The sequence below is a fragment of the Vicugna pacos genome, chromosome 20 (genome assembly GCF_048564905.1).
Source record: "Vicugna pacos chromosome 20, VicPac4, whole genome shotgun sequence".
NCBI lineage: Eukaryota > Metazoa > Chordata > Mammalia > Artiodactyla > Camelidae > Vicugna > Vicugna pacos.
The window spans coordinates 28,626,228-28,647,872 of NC_133006.1; the positions used below are offsets into that span (position 1 = coordinate 28,626,228).

The window sequence follows — 21,645 nt, forward strand, 5'->3', positions numbered from 1 at the left end:
AGATGCCACGCTCCAATTCAATAGACCTTGAGTGTTCCCTTTTTCACTTCTGAAAAGAATCCAAGGCCTGAATAAGCCTGGCACGGACTAATTGCAACTACTGTGTGATGGTGACAGTCCTCATCAAATAGGGTGAGTCTACCTTTTCTCCCACTTTTAATGGAGAGGCTGGCCAGAGCTCCCAGTCTGCAGCAGAAAGAAAGAGAAATGCATCAATTTTACTTTTATTCTTCGTGTCTGGGGCCAGCAGCTCGCTGGCGCTGGGAGAAAGAGATAGAGAAGTGGGTAGCTGCTATTCTGCTGCTAATTGCCTGATGTTTCAGAGTTCATTCTAGTGGGATAAGGCCCGCTAATGACTGAAGATCATAATGGTTTTCATGAATTGGTTCATCCTTCCGTGGTACTTTCTGGGAGAGGTACTAAGGCAGCAGAAAAGTCACGGGGGCCTCTGGAATCACAAAATCTCAAATCTTGACTCCATCTAGCCCATTCCTGTAATTTAATCCAGTTTATCTGACTCTCCACAGCTGCACTCTTTTCAGATCCAGATAAGAGAAACCCCGAATTTGTTCCTGTTAAGGATATTCACAAAACTGCTTGAATCAGTTTATAAATGAGAGTCCTGTGTAGAAAGGAAATAGTTATCATTTTTCTTGAAGCTTTTAAGGTTTGAGAGACTAATGCAAGAAGGGAAGGCTTTGGCCCTATCTCTTCTTACTGGGAAGGGCCTTTGGGAGAATACAGGGGTCAGAATTGAGCAGAGTTGACATTTAAACACTTTTCTGGGCCTCTCAATTTTCTCTTACCTAGAAATTAGCCCAAATACTCTAAGAACTCAGAAGCAGGGTAGCTGTTGGTTTGACTTTGGTGATCCCTTGGGTAGATACCTGAATAATTTCTTGATTTTGATTCCACCAGTTTTTCTCTAATAATAAATGAGACATTACTGCATGAACTAATGCAGCTTTTCTTAAAAAGAAAACCCATTAAAAATACAGATTGTTTGACTTCATGGTGAGACAGGAGGGAAGTGGGCAGGGCACAACCATTAAAAGAAAGACAGGGCCAGTGAGCACACAACAAAAACTGGCGGATTAGACCCAAGATGGCAGAAGCTTCGACTTCCAGTAGATCTTGAGGCTCATTACACACTCACTGTACTAGATTAGCATGCTCAGTAACACTCAGGAGGTGGGAGTTTCCCAGGCTGACCAGAAAAGGCCAAAAAGTGGGCGGTGGCCTAATTCCCCAAAACCCCACCCCTTCCCCAAAGTAGTTACAGAATTCCTCCCACCTGTTAGCATGTGAAATCAGCCAGTAAAAGCTAACCACCCTCCACACCCCAGGGCCAACCTCGCCTTCTGAGACGCCCTGCCTAGGGAATGTGTCTCTCTAAACTCGCTTTCACTTTATTTGGCTCCTTTTGAATTCTTCCCTGCATGAAGCCAAGGACCCTCCTTGGCGGTGGACTGGCCCAAGAACTGGGATGTGACCATTCTCTCGGTCCCGTGTCTCCTGCAACTATGGGACCTAATGCCTCAGATGCTCTTACTGTGAGCTTCTGCCTACCTAGTCACCATATTCCCTAGATGATCTTAGTGAACACAAACGTGAAATAAAAATCAGAATGGTGGCTGGGACCCATTTTTTGCCTCTGAAGAAACAGCCCACATCCAGCTTAGCAAAACTTCTAACGATCTGTTTACCAGCGACGCCCACTTAACCTGGAGAAGCTTGAGTCTCGTTCTTTCTCAGCTGGGCTCCCCTGTTGTAGCCAATCAGCAGCGGCCTAAGTAACCCGCTGGCGCTGACCAATGAGAATCAAGCTCCTTGAAGTGCCTCGCGGGGCCTCATAAGCCTCAGTGTTACCTGCCTGAGGGGAGCGTCTGTCTGCTCTCAGTTTTGAAGTCCTCAGTTGGTGAGTTCTTTGATTATTACTCTATAAAATATTCATAGCCAGTAAGCTCTCTGAATTTTCTAATGTCTGAGAATTAATGTTATGGTGAAAAAGTCGTGGAGTGCCAGCGTTTGAAATTACCCCGCCCCTAAAAACTAACCCCATCCGCGTCCCAGGGCAGCCCTGGCGTCTGAGGGGCTCGGTTCTGCCTGTGAAACGTGTCTCTAAATAAACGCGCTTTCACTTTACTTTGGCTCTCTCTTAACTTCGCTCTAGGTATGTTTGTAACTAAACTACCTGTGTCATCGTGGCTGAATCATTCTCTGTACTTCAGCTTCTTCATCGTAATGTCGGCACTGGGTCGTCTCCCCTGCCCAGGTCTAGCTTTGAAACACCTGTTTCTCTTGATCTAGTTTTCTGAGAGTGCCCGCCTTCCTGCCTTGCAGTCTGATGAGCTACGTGTCTTCCTAGCTCCCTTTCAGTCATATAATTTAGATTCTGTGCAAGGTTGCTGAGAAGGTACTGGAGTGGCAGGCTGTATGATTCTGGGCACAGTTGCGGTATGGTTTTCTTTCTGGGCTAGTCAGTAAAATTGAGTGGAAGTGATCAAAGCTCAATTATCAAGACCGATTGTTGTTAAACAGCGTTTGAGTAAAGTCAGAGCACCACCGGGAAGTAGGGCTTGTAGTCACTCAACTTGAAGAAATTGAAGATGAATTTTACTAAAAGGCCTGAGAGTCTGGGTCTGAAAGTGGGTTGGGAAATTATATTCTCCTGAATTGTTGTGACCTTAGATCCAGCTGAGATTTCCTACTTGGTGTTCCAGTATAGGTGCCTGACTCTGGGGAGGGGCATTAACCCTTGGAGAGTACAAGGACTCTACCCTCAAGGAAGTTCTCTGCTGACATTTCAACCAAGGCTGGAGGGAGATTCCTCTCTGTATGCATGTCCACCATGGGATTACATAGCACCCTTGCACTTAGGTGCATTTTTCTTGAACACAGACGTCTCCCCTAAAAATATGAAAACCTTGTTTTACTGCATTTATATGGGAAAATATTCGCAATTAAGTTATTAATAAGCTTAGGGATTTGCAAGGTCCGAGATCACCAAGGTTGTCTCCAACTAATGTTAAGCATCCTAGTATATGTAAGCCTCAACATACAGAGAAGAATTTCTAGGAAAATGATGCATAAGTATGGTAAAAGAAGTAAGGACTTTAAAAATATTTATTTTAGAAGGAAAAATTGGGAGAGTAGGTGATTTTTGTTTTCCTATAAGGCTTCAGGAAGAAAATATGTATTTGTTTTGTTATATCCTGTAACATGACATAAAACTAGATAGATAGATAATTTGAGACTGAAGAGAAGATAAGAGAGTAATCATTGATGTGTAAGGCATAGGGTTCTTAGTCAATAAAAATATGGTTAGTAAGCACTTAACTAGACAGTCCTGGCGTCTTGAACTATTTTCCATTCCTGACTTTCCAGCTTTACTAAACAATTCTGGTATTTTAATGATACAGAGACCCAACTCACCCAGATGTAAGTGTATACACGTGGATGGAGGTAGTCATGTGCTAGTTATTAAGATGATTCTGGGCAAAGCTAATTTACTGGGCTGTGTTACTGAGAAAAAATGAAGCCCCGCCCTCATGATGTGGGGAGGAGTCAGGGGTGGGATTTCAGGCTGGCAGAACTCAACTGACGACTCATTATACGAAGTCCGTGACCGCTATAGGGTTCTTGTCCTGGAGTAAAAAATGTCTTAATGCTGATGAAGCAAGGAATGATTGTCCTTGAGAAGCCAGCTGGTGGACTCGCAGCTTGCTGGGGGCAGGCACTCAGTATCTCTCATACCACCTTTCAATTGGTGCTGTTCCCTCGCTTAAAAATCTACACTTCTGCCCATGTGATGTTTCATTTCTTGTGAGCGTCTGAGCAGAAAATGCACCTGACTATGAACCTGGAGCCCTTGTAACATCTAGAAAACCCTGGAGTAACCCACTACCACTGGATGGATGGGAAATATCTGTACCCCACCCTCTTTATCGCCCCTCTTTTGACTGTTTAAATGGTGAACCCCCTGCTCCCACCCCATGAATGCTGAGATAAACTGCTGCTTAGATAATTCACTGTCAAAAATACTGAGCACACTTTAGCGGGATGGCAGGCGTAATGGTCTTTTCAAGTGCTGCAGCACAAAAGCTGAGCCTATCAAGATTTTTTGGCAGGCTTGGCGTTTAACTTGTCATGTTATATATTGCAGAAGTGCAATTCGGGATCAGTATAAATCAGCTTAGAGGACGTGGGGGAGCTGTGGGAAAGCGTTGCATCAGCAAGCCTTGGGCTAAACAGAAGGTGGCAGCATTTTAACATCGTCAGGCACCTGCACATCCAGGGCACACACAGATGCCATCGCCATGATCCTTGAGTTCTTCTCTAAATCCCCGACAGGTAGTTTACAGCGTCATGCTTATTGCAGCAAGGAAACTGAACAGAATGAGGAGAGGTTTATTTGGAGCTCTGGACACTTAGAGGCTCAACTGGCAAAATATACAGCAGATAGGAAACCATGGCATTGGGCAGAAAACATTAGTGTCGGAAAGTTGCCTTTTTTCATTCTTAGTGAAAACACCAGTGTTAAATGTAAATAATACATCAAATTAAGCCCAGAAAGGGATTGGCAGTTTCCATTGTCTGTTTCCAAGTGGAACTAATTTGTAACAGTGGGAAAACCCTGTGAATAAGAAAATGGTGGTCCAGTATGGACTCCAGTGTGAATCCTCAGGTGATAAGTAAAACCTATGAGCTTATGTTTAATGTTTGACGCCCTAAGTTAACTTCTAGCTTCTCTACTAGCTAGCTTATGACCGAGGGCAAATCTCCAAGCCTCAGTTTCTTCATTTTTAAGTTGGAGTAATAAATGCACCTCTGTGATAAGATTGTGATGATTTGTGGGAGCATATGTGTAATCACAGTGCCTGGTTCATACCAGGTGTTCAATAAATTTTATCTTTATGATCATTACTATTACTGTTATTTTTACTGTTCTCAACACTGTTGTGTACATTATCTAATTTTATTCTTATAGTGATTCTGAGAAGCAGGTGAGAAAGGACTTCTTCAGTTTACAATTTGGGTTAATGAGGGTTGGTTAAGTGGCATGCTATGTTGCAAGCCCTACCCTTTCTCTGGGACTCCATTTTCTCATCAGTTAAGAAACAGGGCTAGGGAAGGGGAGTTTAAAGTTCTTTCCAGTTTTAACATTTGCAACTGCTTTGTTTGGGTGAATTTACAGCGTAGTACGGAGAGAGCCAGAGAGGAAATTAATTGCATCTTAATCTTAATGGCAATTTGCTATGAATAAAGACAATGCCTGTTATGGGCACACAGAGCTCTTCTGCATTATGAGGAGTAAAAGAAATGTTGGAACACAGGGCTCCTGTGAAACCCAATGACAAAAATCAACTCAAAGTATGAGCACGTCATAAAAGAAACCCTGCTTAATTTTATACACAGCCAGGCGCTTGACTGTATTCTGTAGTCAACTCTAGTCTCCACCCATTAACTCCTTCTCTGAGGGAGTGCTTCTCCTGAAATTAACCTGACCTAAATTCATCATACATGTTCCATAGTGACTGCAGTTATCACTACACTATTTGAAAGAATGACCTTCCAGGGAGAACAAGCAAACATTAGCAAAAAAGACTCAACACAGCTTGCTCAGAAGTGGGGTGTTTTCTTTATGACTTTTGTTTTGGTAAAATGTTTAAAAGTCTCCTAAGTGTCTCCTGTTAACAACAGCCACATTTAGGGTTTTTTTTTTTCCCATAGTACTGTTATAAGATTACACCACACATGAACAATTAAGCTTCACGCATGACCTCAGCTGTCGTTAAGATTCTTGTGAATGTTTCATTCCATCACCCAGATGTGTTTTAATTGCTACATCTAATGCAATGCTATAGCTGTATTTTACAGATCTAAATTAAACCTTTTGTTATAATGGCAATATCTGCCAGAGTTCCATTATTTTGGATGTGGGGAATAAAGAAAAGTCTGTCATTCTAAGATTGTCAAAATAGAAGATAGCAAAATGGGTTTGTGAGAAAAACCCTTCTTTCTCACCAGCGCACCTATTCATGGTAAACATTGGAGCTACTTCTCGTCTCTTCCTCTTTGTAATAGACCCTTGCTATTTAAGAGATACACCCCTGAGATTTCTGTAAATCCTAAAATTTGTAAATATTTTTGTGACAGAATTCTGCAAGTATTACTGTGAATCAGTGAGGACTAAGGTGCCAGAGACACTTACTGGTTGTGGAGTATCAATGTGCTCCCTCCATGTTTTTTAACCACCTAAATTTTGGGATGATATGAATACATTATCTAGCCAAAGGGCCATAATTGAAACTGATGTGCTTTTCTAATGGGTGGGACAATTTAAGAACCACATTGAAATTCTCCTTTCTCTTTCACTGTCCTAGAGAAAAAGATCACAGAAAAGAAACAGCCCAGATCCTCCAGTTATTGAAAATAGCTTCCCTATGGAGCTACTAACCCCATGATAAAGATCGTGTGAGTGATAAATAAACTTGTATGTTTCTTACTGCTTCAGAGCTGGCCTATCCTGACTAATACAACTACCAAAAACAAAAAACTAGCCTATCCTCAACAACATTTCATAGTAAATAACACAAGTTCATAATCATGTTTCTGAAATTGCACCTCTATATCTACTTATGTCATTTCAGCAAAATAGTAGTTCTTGGGATACCCAAGTCTCTCTCAGATTTGACTAATGCAAGGAGAAAACTTGGACAATAAATCTCAACTCTATGCATGTTGTCCAAACTACATAATTTAAACTGACTTTCTGTTACACTTCTCTCAACTTCATTGAGAATCACCAGTATAGGTTAACTGGAGGAATATTACTTTAAATTGAGAATAAAGAGAGAACACTGAGAAGTGGGTGGCTGATGGTCAACAAAGTTTATTCACTCCCAAATGAACTTTTTCCATCAGCCTTGTAATGCACACATATTCAAAAGAAGATGTAGTCTGAATCTCTGTGAATTTAGCTATTTCTTAGACTCTACCTAATACCTGTTTTTGCTTGACTTGAAAATATCTCAGCTTGCTTATAATTCTCAGATATAATCTGATACTAGATACCAAATGTGTGGGATTATCTGTTCTCTAATTTCTTCCCATCCTACCAGTCAGTGTCCAATCAAGGCATCAGGAACAATGCTTGTTGTCAATATGAGAACTGTTAGCTGAGTGTAAAGGGGTTTAATAGAGAATTCAAAACGCAAGAAAAGAATATTAGATATAACAAAGGTACTATTTCAGGAAGTAGCCTCCATCCCTAGGGCTAGGGAACAGAAGGAAGAGGTTGGAATTAAATGGCATAGAAGCTTAGAGGAAGACCCATGGAGCGGAAACACAGACTTCTGAGGAGGAGGAAGTACTGCTGATCTTGAGCTGGTGTCTCTGAGCTCAGAGGAGGGGCCATAGGACAGAGACCCAGACTTTCTCCCCTCCTAGGAGGAGGAGGCTCTGGCTGGCTCTTGCTGCTAGGAGGTGGGGGTAGGGCTCTGTGGCTGGTTCTACAGGACTCCTAGAAAGTGCAGTCCTGACTCAGGATGTACCAGCCAGGAACCTCTGCTGTTGGAGGGAAGAAGTGCTGGGCTGACACAGGGACAGGGAACAAGTGAGAAGAAAGCAGAAGACTTGCAGGAAACAAACAAGATGGTGCAGTCTCTTCTCCCTCCTCCAAATGTATAGACACCTCCTGCTGCTGCCTGCTCCTGACAAAGCCCATCTGGAGCTGGTGGCTGAGCAGAAGTGGGTTTTGATTCCCATTTCCATTATAGAAAGTTAGAAGGGTAGATTTGGGGCTGAGAAACAATAACTAAAATTTGGCAGACATATTCCTATGGAATTTATTTCCTAATTTACTTCAGAAATAGCTGTCTCCCAGTAATTAAAAAAAATTAAGTGGTTCTGACCGTTGTTTTTCCTTCCTCACCTGTAGATTAGCCATATTAAAATTTCTCTAAATTTTATGCTTTAATTCAACTTTCTTTGTACAATAAAAATGGTTCTAGCTTTAGAAATAATAAATCCCAGCATAAGAATGAGAATACCTGGGTCCTAATTGTCTACTTATGTAATCACTGGAAAATTATATAACATGTCTGAGATTTGATTACCTCATGGGGATATTATTAGATTATAAAAATATACCGGGATAGAATTATTTCTATGGTCCTGTGACAATCATGGGCACAACGACAGTTGTACACACACAACTACAGATGCTTTGCTCTGCAATCCATCACAGCATTTGCACTGAAGTCATACTTCCCATGGGTTGCTCCAAATTAAAGATTATACTTGAGTAGTACCCTAAGGTTGGCCTGTTTCTGAAGGACAAGGGACTTCTATGACAGCCTACTTGATCTGAAGGACTCTCCAGCAACCTGGTTGAATGTTCCTTAGACTGGATGATGTCTGGGGTGCTTCCACCCAAATCCCCTTTTCTCTCTCTTTCACTGGTAATTAAACTTGCATGCTGTCCTGATGTCTCTCCCAAACTCAATGCTCCCTGTCTCTTGGCTTTTCCCCTTTTACAACCCTTGCATGTCTGATCCTGTCTTGATGTTTGCTTTGCAACATGCTTTGTGTTTCTTAAAATGTGATCCATCAACCATCGGGGCCAGAATCACCTGGAGTTAATGCCTGAAATTGACCTCTCCAGATCGCTTATCAGAGCTCCTCGGTCAGAATTTTCTGAGATTAGGGGAAACTTTCTGTATTTTTAAGTTTTTAATATTAAATTTTTAATATTAAATTTTTAGCTGCACTGTCATACTAACATCTCTGTCAACACTTTAATGATTTCCCAGCCCTCTTTTCTTGCTTGTGTGAAGTTCACCATAATTTTTATCCCTGTTCCTCTAGAGGTAGGGTATCCCTGCCCTTTTTTTTGTCTTTAGTGTTCTGCAGTTTGAATATGATATGTTTAGGTGTATGGGATTTTATCATTGCTGTTTGGTATTCATCCTGCTTGTTTTCTAAGCTTCCTAGATCTGTGGTTTGACAGTCATAATTTTGGAAAATCCTTGAACATTGCCATTCCAAACATTTCTTCTGCTCTATCCTTTCTTCTTCTTTTATTGCAATTATGTCTGTTACACCTTTTGAAATTGTCCCACAGTTCTACATTCTAGTTTTTTTACTTGTTTTTTCCATTATTTTTTCTCTCCATTTCTGATTAAGAATTTTCTGTTGAGCTTTCATCAAGAACAGTGATTCCTTCTTTAGCTGTGTCTAGTTAATTGATAAGCCCATCAAAGACACTCTTTATTTCAATCAATGTTTTTGATTTCTAGTATTTCCTTTTCAGTCTTAGAATTTTCATGTCTCTGCTTACCTTCTTTTGCCTATCTTCTCTTTCATGTTGACTCCTTTTTCCATTAAAACTTTAAACATTTAAATTTTTCATACCTATTTGAAAATCATGGTCTGATAATCCCCAAATCTGTGTCATATCTGAGTCTAATTATGATGCTGTATCTCTTTATATTGTGTTTCTTTCTTACTATTTGGAATGTCTTTTTTAATTTCATGCCAAAAGCTAGAAATGTTATATCAAGTAATAGGAACTGAGATAAATAGGCCTTTAGTTTGAGGATATGTTAATCTGGCAGAGTTGTGCTGTGTTTAATGTTTGCTGTAGATGCCTGGGGCTTCAGATTCCTCTAGTGTCCATGTTTTTTTGTCTTCCCTCTTTACTGCAGTCTTCCCTAAGTGCTCCTTCTCAGAGAGAGCCTATAGTTTGCAGTCCTTTCGATAGAATCCATTTTATTAAACTAGAGTTGTGTTAGTATGCTGGGAAGGTGTGGAAAGAGTATATTCTATAATCTTGGATTAAATCTGTCTTTTCATGGGCTTGTGTCTCAGGACCATTACCTTCACATATATTTTATGTCCCTCTGCCTCCTACTCAGTTTCCTGGCTCCAACATTGTCAGTTAATTTCCTGACCTGTTGCCTCTGGTTTTTGTTTTCCCCTTAGTTGAGACAAGAAGGCTGGAAGGGGGCTGATTTGGAAGAAATTTTCTTCCTCTCACTGAGAATAAAGCTTTAGCAGAATCCTTTCCCCTAAAGAATAGGCTTTTGTTATGGAGAAGACTGTGGGTGTATTTTACAATGTTTATTCATCCCCTTTCCCTGCCAGAGCCAGAGGGGATATTCCATGTATCTTCCTGGAAATAAATCCCATGCAACTGTGGACCGCCCCCAAAGATCACAAGCTATACCTCTGACTCAGCCTTTGGCAGTTCGTCAAAATCACCCTGTGAGTGTTCCTACCAGTTTACAGCTCCAGCTGCTTCTGCTCCAGGTAAGAAAATCTCAGCTCTACCTCCAGATGCCCTTCTCTCTCTTTCTAGATATTAAGAGAGGGGTTCTCTGTAGGGTTTAAGAAAAGTCATTGATTTTTCACTTTAACGTTTTCTTATTGTAAGGATGAGAGTGATGAGTTCCAGAATCTTTACATGCTGGAGATGAAAGCAAAAGTCATAGCCACATCTCTGGTTTCAAAAATAAACAGATAGGGATTCAGTAGTTATAAAAAAACTACCATAGGTGATAGGGTAATGAACTTAGGACCCTATCTCTGCTGTCAGTGTCACAGGAAACATGAGGCACCCACCACCCTCAAATAGCTATGATTTTCCCATATCTTCAGGTCCAAATTGTGCTATTCCCACCAGCTCTCTGGTTTCATGACCTTGGAATGTATAACATCACAACTCATATTTAGACAAATCTATGAAGGCAGAAAATCCATTTAGTTTGAAATTCTAAGATAGTTTAAGACCTGGGCTGCTGCTTTATTGAAAGTGTAGCTACTTGTAAAACTTTTCCCAGAACTCTGTTAATTGTTAATATAGCATTTGTTACATTTATTACATATACGTTTGTATCTTTCCACTAACTAGTAAGCTCTTTGAAGAAAGGAACTCATTTTATTTATATTTGTATCTATAGAATATGGCAAATTCTGTCAAATAGAAGCCCAAGAAGTAATACATACATAAATCCAAGATTACTGTTATCAGGAAGTTTCTATTTGTACATTTCTCAAAGTATTTTTAAACTTCTTCAATTTCATATTTGACCCACTGATTTTTTTAGTAGCATGTTGTTTAGTCTCCATGCCATCGTTTTTTTATTTGTTTTTCTGTGGTTGATTTCTAGTTTCATGGCATTATGATCAGAATAGATGCTTGATACAATTTCTGTTCTCTTAAATTTGTTGAGGCTTCTTTTGTGCCTAAGTATGTGATCTATTCTAGAGAATGTTCCATGTGCACTTAAAGAATGTATATTTTGTTATTTGGGGATGTAATGTCCTAAGAATATCAACCAAGTCCAACTGTTCCATGGTGTCATTTAGTATCTGTTGCCTTATTGATTTTTCTGTCTGAAAGATCTGTCCAATGATGTTAATGGGATGTTAAAGTCTCCTACTATGATTGTGTTCCGATCAGTTTCTCCCTGTATGTCTGTTAGTATTTGTTTTATGTATATAGGTACTTCTATATATATAGAACATATATTAGGTGCATATATGTTAATGAGTGTAATATCCTTATCTTGTATTGCTCCTTTACTATTTATAAATTTCTAAGTGTGATTTGCTCACATCTCCTGGACAGAGAGTCCTTTATGATGAAAATATAGGAAAAAGATAAATTATAGGTAAGAAGCCTCCATAATTTTCAACTTCAAAATTAATTTAAAATTTGTGGGGTATGAAATAATGGTAATCAGTACCTACATGCTAACTAGACATTTTCATATAAGTTAAGGAATCGCCTCACCATCTTCTTCACGATCTTAATTGTCAGCAATTTTTAATTGTCTTTCTTGGTACTCGTATTTTGATCATGCAAATCTTATGTATTTGTCACTTAATTATTTTGTCATTGCTAATTGATTAGGCATTGGTTAATAACAGTCCTCTTTTGGTTGCTGGTGATAAAAAACAACAAAAAAAATATGATCTCTTCCTTTTAACCAACCTTAATATTGTCAGTATAGGAAAACTAGAAAAAGGAGAGTCACCTAAGATGGAAAAGGTAGTGCAGGAAAAACTTCATAGAGGAAGTGATGTGATGTGAATTGACGTTTTGAGAAATGTAAATGTTACTGAAATAAGTCATACATACAGGAAAATGCACCAATAATGCTTGCACAGCTCAATGAATGTGTATAGTAAACTGGAAACCAGTATAACAGGCATACAAAACAAAGCAAAACTTAACTATAATCCAGAAAATAACTGCCTGTGTTTTCAGTCACTACCTCCCCAAATTTACCATTATCCTCTTCTTTAATACTATAGATTAGTTTTTTTCTATTTTGCATTGTATATAAATGAAAATATAGACATTTTTAAAGGTAAATCTATGCAGGTATGAAATAGAAAAGTGGGAAATTCCAACCGTAGATACTAGCCTGAAAGGAGATACAGGACTCAGAAGCCTGTTTCATCCAATCATTGCGTCCCAGTTCTGTGCCTGCTCCGGGTCTCCTCCTACACTTGGAAGGCCGAGAAACTTACTCTTACCTAGCTTTCTGCTCCATCCGCTATCTTCTTTGGATGCTTCTCTCTTGAAAGGGAATTGAGGTAGTAGTTTTCCCTCCCCTTCCTCTGTTTGTTTTCTATACATATTGTATTTATTTTAAAACAACATCAGCATTTCTCATCTTGGATTGTAAATTCCTGTAGAGCAGGCTGCAGCTATTTAAACTGACTTTTAAAGAATTTAGTAAATTACAGGCCTATGAGGTTGCTTTAAGTTTAGTAATATATTTTTCAATTATGTGATAACTTTTTATAGGGAAGTATAAATGACGAATTAAGGTTATAGCAAAAATCTCAATGTGTTGTGTGTGTATATCTGACAAGAGTCATAGTTACAGAACTTTTAACTGTTCTTCTCATAAAACTGAACTACTATCTTACACTGTACACAAAAATTAACTCAATGTGAATGCTGAACATAAGACCCCAAACCATAAAACTTCTAGAAGAAAACATAGGCGGTTAGCTCCTTCACATAGGTCTTGGTGGTAATTTTTTAATGACACGAAAACCAAAGGCAACAAAAGCAGAAACAAACAAGTGGAACTAGATAAACTACAAAGCTTCTGCATAGCAAAGGAAATCATCAACAAAAGGAAAAAGCAACCTACTGAATGGGAGAAAATATTTGTAAATTGTATCTGATAAGGGGTTAATATCCAAAATATGTAAAGAACTCATTCAATTTAGTAGCAAAAAAAAAAAATAATAATCTGATTAAAAATTGGGCAGAAGATCTGAACAGACGTTTTTCCAAAGGAGACAAGTGGGTGACCAACAGGTACATGAAAAGATGCTCAATATCACTAATCACTAGGGAAATGCAAATCAAATCCACAATGAGGTATCACCTCACTTCTGTTAGAATGATTATGATCAAAGAGACAAGAAATGGCAATTGTTGGTGAGGACATGGAGAAAAGGGAACACTTGTGCCCTGTTGGTGAGGGTGCAAATTGGTGCAGCCACTATGAATACAGTATGGAGTTTCCTCAAAAAAAAAAAAAAAAAAAAAAAAAAAAAGAACTACTGTATGATCCAGTAGTTCCACGCCTGGGTATTTTTCCAAAGTAAAGGAAACCACTATTCCAAAAAGATATCTGCACCCCTATACACCCTTATGCTCACTGCATGTACAATAGCCAAGACATGGAAACACAGAAACAACTTAAGATTCCATCAATCAATGGATGAATGGATAAAGAAAATGTGATATATATGTAAAATTTTACAATGAAACGTTTTCAGCAATAAAAAAGAATAGATTCTTGCCATTTGTGACAAGATGGATGGACCTTGAGGGCATTGTGCTAAGTGAAATAAGTTAGAGAAATATAAAGGAGATCATACTGTATTTGTCTGTGGAACCTAGAAAAGAAAAACAAACAGGAATAAGCTCATCGATATAGAGAATAGATTGGTCATTGCCAGAGGCTGGTGGTGAGGGTTGGGATAAATGGGTGAAGGAGCAAAAAGTACACATTTATTTTATAAATGTAATGTACAGCATGGTGACTATAGGTAATAATACTGTATTGCATATTTGGAAGTTGCTAGGAGAGTTCATCTCAAAAGTTATCACAAGAAAAAAATTTCGTAACTATATGTAAAAACAAAAAAAGTACTAGAAGAGAAAATTCAGTCAACTGAAAAGTGAACCAAAAGAAATTACTTTGAAAAGGAAAAAAATATATATTTCCTAGAAACATATAATAAGGCTTTATTTTTCTAATGATACAACTTTTATTCCTTTCTCCTTGTTTCAATTACATTTACGTTGCTTACATTTTTACTTCAGGCTCCGTTTTTCCTTTTCTGGGATACACTTTCCCATAATATTTACTAGTTTTAGTGAATACCAGAAGCAGTAGACCATCATATACTTCAGACTTTGCAAGGGTCTTATGTTAGTCAGAAATCCCTTCCCTCTTTCTTCCTAAAGGAATTGGGTGATTTCTATGGATTTTCTGACCACTGATCTTGGCTGGCAAAAATGCATGTTAAAAGGTCTACGTTGTTTTATAGTATGTTTAATTTAGCCAAGGAAATGGAGTTCAGGCTTATCCCATGTAAAATGCCTCACTCAGTGAAGGGTTTGGGTTCTTTATTATTAGTTCCTACTTCAGCTTCTAAGGCTGAATCCAGCACTGTGATGTGTTACAGTATTGTTGTGGTGATTTCATTATCTACATGTTAAAGAGCTATTTAGGAGTGACAATAAATGTTTTCATGAATACGAATCATCATTATAGTATTTTTTTTTGAGTGCCTGCATGGCTCTGGCTTTGTTTTAATTGTCTTCTTAATTCATTTAACATTCACAGCAATACCATGAGGTGGGTTTTATTATAGTCCTCATTTCGTACATAAAGAAACTGAAGTACAGAAATGCTAACCTGCCAGCTTTTACATGGGAAAATTGGAACTCAGAGCCAGGCAGTCTGGTTCTCAAGTCTGTGTCTTCCACAGTGAGGCCAGGCTGTGATCAACACATCAGATTGGAGACTGTCACCTAGAAGCCATATTCAATTTTTGAAAAATCATAAATATCTTAAAGGAAATACTACCCATAGTTAAGTCCTTCTTGAGCTGCTGTCATGTACCCCTGCTCTGCCAATGGAAGAGGGGCTTCATGGAATTTAAGAACAGAGCAAGGAGGCCAATGCCCCAGTGCTAAACTTTGATGTAAAAACAAAACAAAAAATTTATTGCTGTGATTACACAAAAGAGCAGAGAATTCCATACGAACACAAATCAATAAGGGCAGTGGATTAGAAAAGGTAGCTGTTTGACCAGGCTTGAAATACTGGAAGAGTTTAAATAGGCTAAGGAGAGAGAAAGAGCATTTCAAAAAGACAAACACTGATGAACAGCGGTATAGCCATGATAATACTACTGGGTGTACAGATTCCCACAGCTCTGGAGCTGAGCAGGAGGGGGACATAAAGATGAATATGTACAGGATAACCAGGATAGATGCAAGATGAGGCCTCCAAGTGGCAATCACTAATTGTAGAAGTGCCAAGTTGTCTTTTGTATATAGTTAGGCAGTTGTCACATATTGAGAGCTTGCGAAGAATGCATGTAGCTAGCCCAGCTCACAGCCTTTCATGAGTCAAGGGACACCACCAGGAGCCCTAGGAGAGATCCTCAAGGCTGTGTATATATCTGTTTCTAAGGGCATTTTTCCAATGTTTCTCTATTTTATTTCCCTAAATTTTGTGGTCCTTGACCTTTCTATGTTGCCTATTGAACTTACTGAATCTATTCAGAATTCATTAATAATGAAGGTACTGGAAAGCCCTAAATTATACAACTTGCAGATTGTGGAATAAATAGGCTTTTTTTCCTCTATGCTTTTTCCTCCACCCGTCCCCACCCCTTCATTGGTTGGCAGCTGTGATGACAGTGTTTCTTCATTGGGAGCTTTCATTTTTGGTGGAGTTGGAGTAGGGGCTGGGGATAGAGAGATGATGAAAGGTGGTGCAAAGCCTTCACACAGACGAATAGACCAGCACTTGTGAATCTGCCTTCGTGAGCTACTCCAGCCTCTCACAAGCCCGGCAGCAGTGGGGGTGAGACTGCCTGTGGAGGGGTGCTGATGACCTGCTTGGCTCAGCAGATGAAAGGCCGGAGGCCTGTGAGGTAGTTACACCTGCAGTTGGAGATACAGGCAGGCGTAGGGCAGGTTTCAGACAGCAGTCTTAACTGGAGAAGACTAGACATGGCTGCTTACCTGGTATTTAAATCCGTGGTCTATAATAGGGGGGAAAACTCTCTTGTTTATAGTAATATTAATACATGATTATTCAACCTAGAGCTTCTTAATATAACAAAAAGAAGTTCCAACAAGGATTTCAGATATCCCTCTTCACAAAGAAAAACAGCGGACACTTCAATTTGGGTGAAAATCACCCTCTGTCTTTTCCTCCTTTTCTTCATCTATTACTAATACTGTTACAACCCAAGGCCCTAAGACCTCCTTATTGTGGTTATTTAGTTTCCAAGATAGAGTGAATGCAGCTGAGAAGGCATTTTATGTTGCTATCTATTATTTTTGGAATAAAATTCTCATCAGTGAAGGACATCTGGTAGACTGGCCACACATTACTTTAGAATTGAGAAGGTACACATTTCTGTCCTGGGTGTCCCCTTGGGCCATTGGCTCACCAGAGTGGTCTGGTGAGCAGTAGCATCAGCACCACCTGGGGAGCTTGTTAGAAAAAGATACTCTCCAACACCATCCAGAACCACTGAGTTAAACACTGTAGGGATGGGGCCCACAGAGGCTTCCAGGTGTTTCGGAAGCACACCAAAGTTTGAAAACTTTCGGCAGTCTCTTTAAGTTTCCTTTTAGTTATTTTTTTTTACTTAAAAAAAATTGAGATATAGTTGATATACAATATTATGTAAGTTACAGGTGTGCAACATAGTGATTTGCAATTTTTAAAGGTTATACTCCATTTATAGTTATAAAATATTTACTATATTCCTTGTGTTAATGCAATATACCCTTATAGACTATTTATTATTTATTATATTCTCTATGTAGCTCTTAAGTAAAATAAAGAGGATTCAACTGACTCACTCGCCGAGTTCATCTAACTCAACAACCTAAGTTTTAACCTTTTCTAAGGTCCTCTCTACTGCTGACCAAAATAGCTTTGACTGATTTAGCTGTGTTCTTGGGGAAGCAAGCAGGGATCTTGAAAGGGCTTAACCATGAAGTATGACTACTGAGTTGATAGACAGCACCCCAGTATATTTCATGCTAAATATTAAGACTTCTCAAGTATTACTCATAATTTCTTTATTCCAATTATAATAAACAGACTCAGTGCTACAAAAAAGTCACCTCATCAGTAATACTTAGGATTATGTATGCTGTTCATAATAATTCCTCTTGTGGTGGTTGTTTCATCAGAAAAAAAAAAAAAAGAAGCAGCAATTGGCCTGCTAGTTTTTAATGATCTGGAGACCCACAGAGTTCAGGATTGTATTTGGCAACTTCTGGGTAAGAATCATTGCGTATTTAACAAGCACTTAAGACATAGCAAACAGTAGAATTAAACAGTTCTGAGTATAACCATTAGAAGACCATGAAAAATATGAACAGAGAAATGACTGAAGAGAAACACCACCTTTGCGCTAGTTGGAAACTACCACGTGATTTAAAAGTGGGCATTGGAGACATAAACACTTTCAGTAATGACTAAAAGCAGCTGCAAAAATAATCAGTCTCTTTATAAGCCAGTATTCAGAGGAGTTGTCAATTTCTGTTGTCTTTGCCAGGGGAAGAGCCCATCCACCCTCTCATCAGTCCTGGGCCAGCCCAGGGTGGGGCCAGCTGGGGCCGAATGAGGGAAGGAGGCTCCAGGCAGCTGGGGAATAAATGGAAGGAAACACACAGCACATGAGGCAATCTCAGACGTACAAGCCAGTTTGCACTGAAGAAGTTCCCTATAGTCATTCTGCATCTGTACTCCTACAAAATTACAAGCTCAGCTATTCACGCTGTCCTTTAAGCTACTTGTGGCTGTCGAAACTTACTCTGGGTGCTTCTGACCCTGTATTTAAGCAGCAGTGAAGTTCTACTTGGATTTCTATTTTCCATGGACTATTAATAGGTAGAGCTAATTAAACTTGGTTTCTTTACATTGATGTTTATTGAAAAAGAAGTGGAAAGCGACAGGCTTATCTTTGCTTATGTTTTATATGAGCACTGATTTGAACTTGATTTTGTGTATTGGCCAAAATATTAACTGGAGGGTGAGTCTAAGAATAATTCACTAGGCTTGGACCTAAGCCTTTATCGGTAAGAAAAGGTCAACACACTTGTACAGGAATCTGCTCAAAAACTGCTTCCATTTAAGTGAGTTTACTGAGAAAAATTAAAAATCAGCATCCTTGGAAAGTAAGTCTACATTCCTATATGCATTTCTAGATTTTCATAACCACAGTTCCTTAAGATCATGGTGAAAATCGTATGTAAATGAGTAAAAGGCTAAATCCTTAATTTACTTTTGTTAAGAAAACACATGTGATGGAAAGAATGGGCTTTTAATTCAGATGGGGTCCCAGCACCATTGTGTCCCAGTCCAGAAATGGTCTGTAAGATACTTAACCTCTCTATGCATCATTGAATTCAGGTACAAACTAGCAAATAGAGATGCTGTAAGAACTAAGTAATAGTAGAGAGGGAATATTTCCTATGTGATATCTACTTAAAACATGCTCAGAACATATTAATCTTCTTTTTCATAAATAGAATTTCTTTTACACCATCTCCATGTAAGGTCTTTAGTTCGACAGAATTGTATTGTAGCCATTTTTCCTCCTCCTGTTCCTCTTCTTTCTTACCCCCTCTCCCTCCCCCTCCTTTTCTCTCTCTATAGAAACTTGAATGGAATACAGCTGGACACTGTTCTAGATAACAGATATCACTGATGTGGGTGACGTGAGTCTGGTTTTCAAAGAGTTCAGGGACTTTTTGATTCTGATAAGTAATAAATCAGTTATTCCAAGAAGGTATGGGTGCTCTGATTGAGAAAGTGGCAGGAGACCTGGGTTAGGAGTTGACCTGGAAGAGAGATGGGGAAGAGTGTGCCAGAAACAGGAAAGAATCGATGAACAGGATAGAGTAAGCAGTTTAGGACTTTGGGGAGTTTTGAATATGACTGAAGCTCATGATGCATGTTGGGAACTTAAAAAAAAAAGCAAAATGAAGAAGTAGCATGGGATTAATGGTAATGGCCCTTTTAATTCCAAACTAAATATTTAGGCTTTATCTTGAAGATTAGCAGTAATGGAAGAACTTTAACTAGAGAAAGGACATGATTAGATCTGCATTAAAAAAAAAAACCTGCCTCTTTGGATAGGAGGGGTTAGAGCAAAGGTTTTTAACTGGATCCACAACCCTTACAGGTCATTGGGTCATTGTGTAGGCTTCAGAGATCTGTAGGCCCTGTGTATTATGTGCATGACTTTGTGTGTACGTGTATTTACACTTTTTTTGGAGGATCAGTTTCACTTGAGGAGTCCCTGATACAAAAAAGTAATTTTTTAAAAAAACCTACTCACTTTAACAAAAAAGTCAGGGGTGGGGGTATATCTCAAGCGGTAGAGCGCATGCTTAATATGAACTAGGTCCTGGGTTCAACCCCCAGTACCTCCTCTAGAAATAAATAAATAATAAGTACACCAGCCCCCCACCCCTGCTCCTGCCCCCAACAAAGACACTAGCAATGAGAAGATCATTTAAGAAGCTATTGTACTCATTTGGGGGTGAGAGATAATGGAACAAAATAAAGTCAATGAAAGTGGTCATCTAAGACTGCTCTGAAGAGTATTAACTTAAAATAAGGGGTTAAAATAACCTTTAGCCCATTAACCAGAGCTAACCACTGGGAAAAAAAAGTAATTGAGAAAAGTATAAATTAGAGGGATATTTCATAGAAGCATAAATCCATGGTGTTTGGTGACCTTTTAGATGTGGAGGATAAAAGAAATGGAGGGTTCTGAAAAGACTCTCAAATTCCTGAATGGTTATTGTGTGGTGAGAAAGGAAAGGTTCCCCCCCACACACACACATATACATATATATATGGTGAAATCAGTTCAGGGATATTTGATTTGAAAAAGTTAGTGTTCTATCCAGTAGATATACACATGGAAGCAAGATATAAGGATCTGGGACAGATAAGAAGCCACATCTTAGAGACAGTAGAAACTTTAAGAGTTTAAGAAAAAGAGATCAGAAATGAAACAAAGGAGTCATCACACAGATGTAGAGAAAATACAGTAGAGAGAAAATGTCTCTAAATGTTCTCAAGTCTGCTTACCCTTCACCCATACGGAGTAGAAGAAAAGAGAAAAAAGGAGGATGGTGGATCTGAGGTCATGCCTTTCAAAAAGCGTAAACCAGCGTGTCAAGAGCAGTGTCCTAATCAGTTGCCTTGTTTTCTGACTAACGGATTGGGCAGCTTCTTCCTCGGGAGAGATCTAGGAAGTAGTAGTGTAAAAAGGCTGGAATTATCCTTCTCCCTACCTTCCCTTGCTTTCAGTCCCCACCTTTTTGAACATTTTAATCAATAAGCTTATTGTCTATGATTGTGGCTGGTTGCTTAGGTGTGCAGCTGCCTCCCTTAGAGCTAGTTGTTAAAGAAGCACCTTTCTTTCACTCTCACCTACTGTAGGTCCCTTTCCATCCCAGGTAAAAATGATTTCTCTATTTTCATAATGTCTGTAAGTTTTTTTTTATGCCTACCCATATTGCATACTAGCTTAAGTCATATTTAGTAACAGTCAGGAACTTGAGTGGCTCTGGAACTGTACAGCAAGAATGGGAACCTCAGTGCTACTACTCACTAGCTGTGCCATACTGAACAAATTCTTACCTCTGTTCCTTAGTCTCCTTTGCAGTAAAATGGGAATACTGATTGCAACAATCACAGAATTACAGTGGAGATTAAAGACACTGTTAAATGTGAAGTTCGTGACTGGTATCTGGCACATAGTAAGCTATCAATAAATGTTAGCTCTTATCTCAGTCAGTGTTTCTGTGTAACGTACAGTAAAAGATGGCATGCAATAAGCTCTTATTTCTCATGCATCTGTGGACTCTCTGAAGGAGCACTGTTAGTCTCCGCTGGGGTCCCTCACTTGTCTAGGCAGTGGCTAGTAGCTCCCTGGCCCAGGTGGGTGCCTCCGGGCAGCCCTACTTCAAGCTGTAGACCTCTAAATTGGCAATTTGTTATTCATCTTCCTTTGGAAGGTAGGCAAGCTGGAGTCTGTTCTTCAGAGAGTGATTTGAAGAGGCAAAAGAGGGCAAGTACAACCAAACAGTAAACCTGTGAAGTCCTTGCTTGTGTTATGACTCTTATATTCCATTAGCCAAAGCAGCGAATATGGCTGAAACCAAAGGCAAGGAGCAGGGAAATATATCCCTTCATTAAAGTGAAGGGGAGGGTGGGCATGGATAATTTTGAATAGTTATTTAACCTACCCCAACTGTAAGTACCACATATATCTTTAAAGTGAGATTTTTTTCTCTTTGTGCCTTATAAAAAGAACTTTCAA

General features: G+C 39.1%; 2 long non-coding RNA genes across 3 annotated transcripts in view; one reads left to right on the top strand and one right to left on the bottom strand.

The window, feature by feature from the left end:
- Positions 1-208: 208 nt before the first annotated feature.
- LOC140687622 (uncharacterized) lies at positions 209-1,739 on the bottom strand. Its single transcript, XR_012062015.1, has 2 exons — positions 1,570-1,739; positions 209-622 (listed from the first exon to the last, which is right to left on the bottom strand). It is a non-coding gene; the product is annotated as an uncharacterized lncRNA (long non-coding RNA).
- Positions 1,740-1,858: 119 nt separating this feature from the next.
- The window catches only part of LOC116284473 (uncharacterized), a 131,878-nt gene continuing 112,091 nt past the window's right edge, over positions 1,859-21,645 (top strand). Inside the window, exons 1-2 of one of the 2 annotated variants that reach the window (XR_004194245.2) lie at positions 1,859-1,918; positions 10,150-10,314. This is a non-coding gene — a long non-coding RNA (uncharacterized lncRNA). Of the gene's footprint in view, positions 1,919-6,396; positions 6,478-10,149; positions 10,315-21,645 lie in introns of those variants that run through there. The other variant, XR_012062319.1, reaches the window with a different exon arrangement.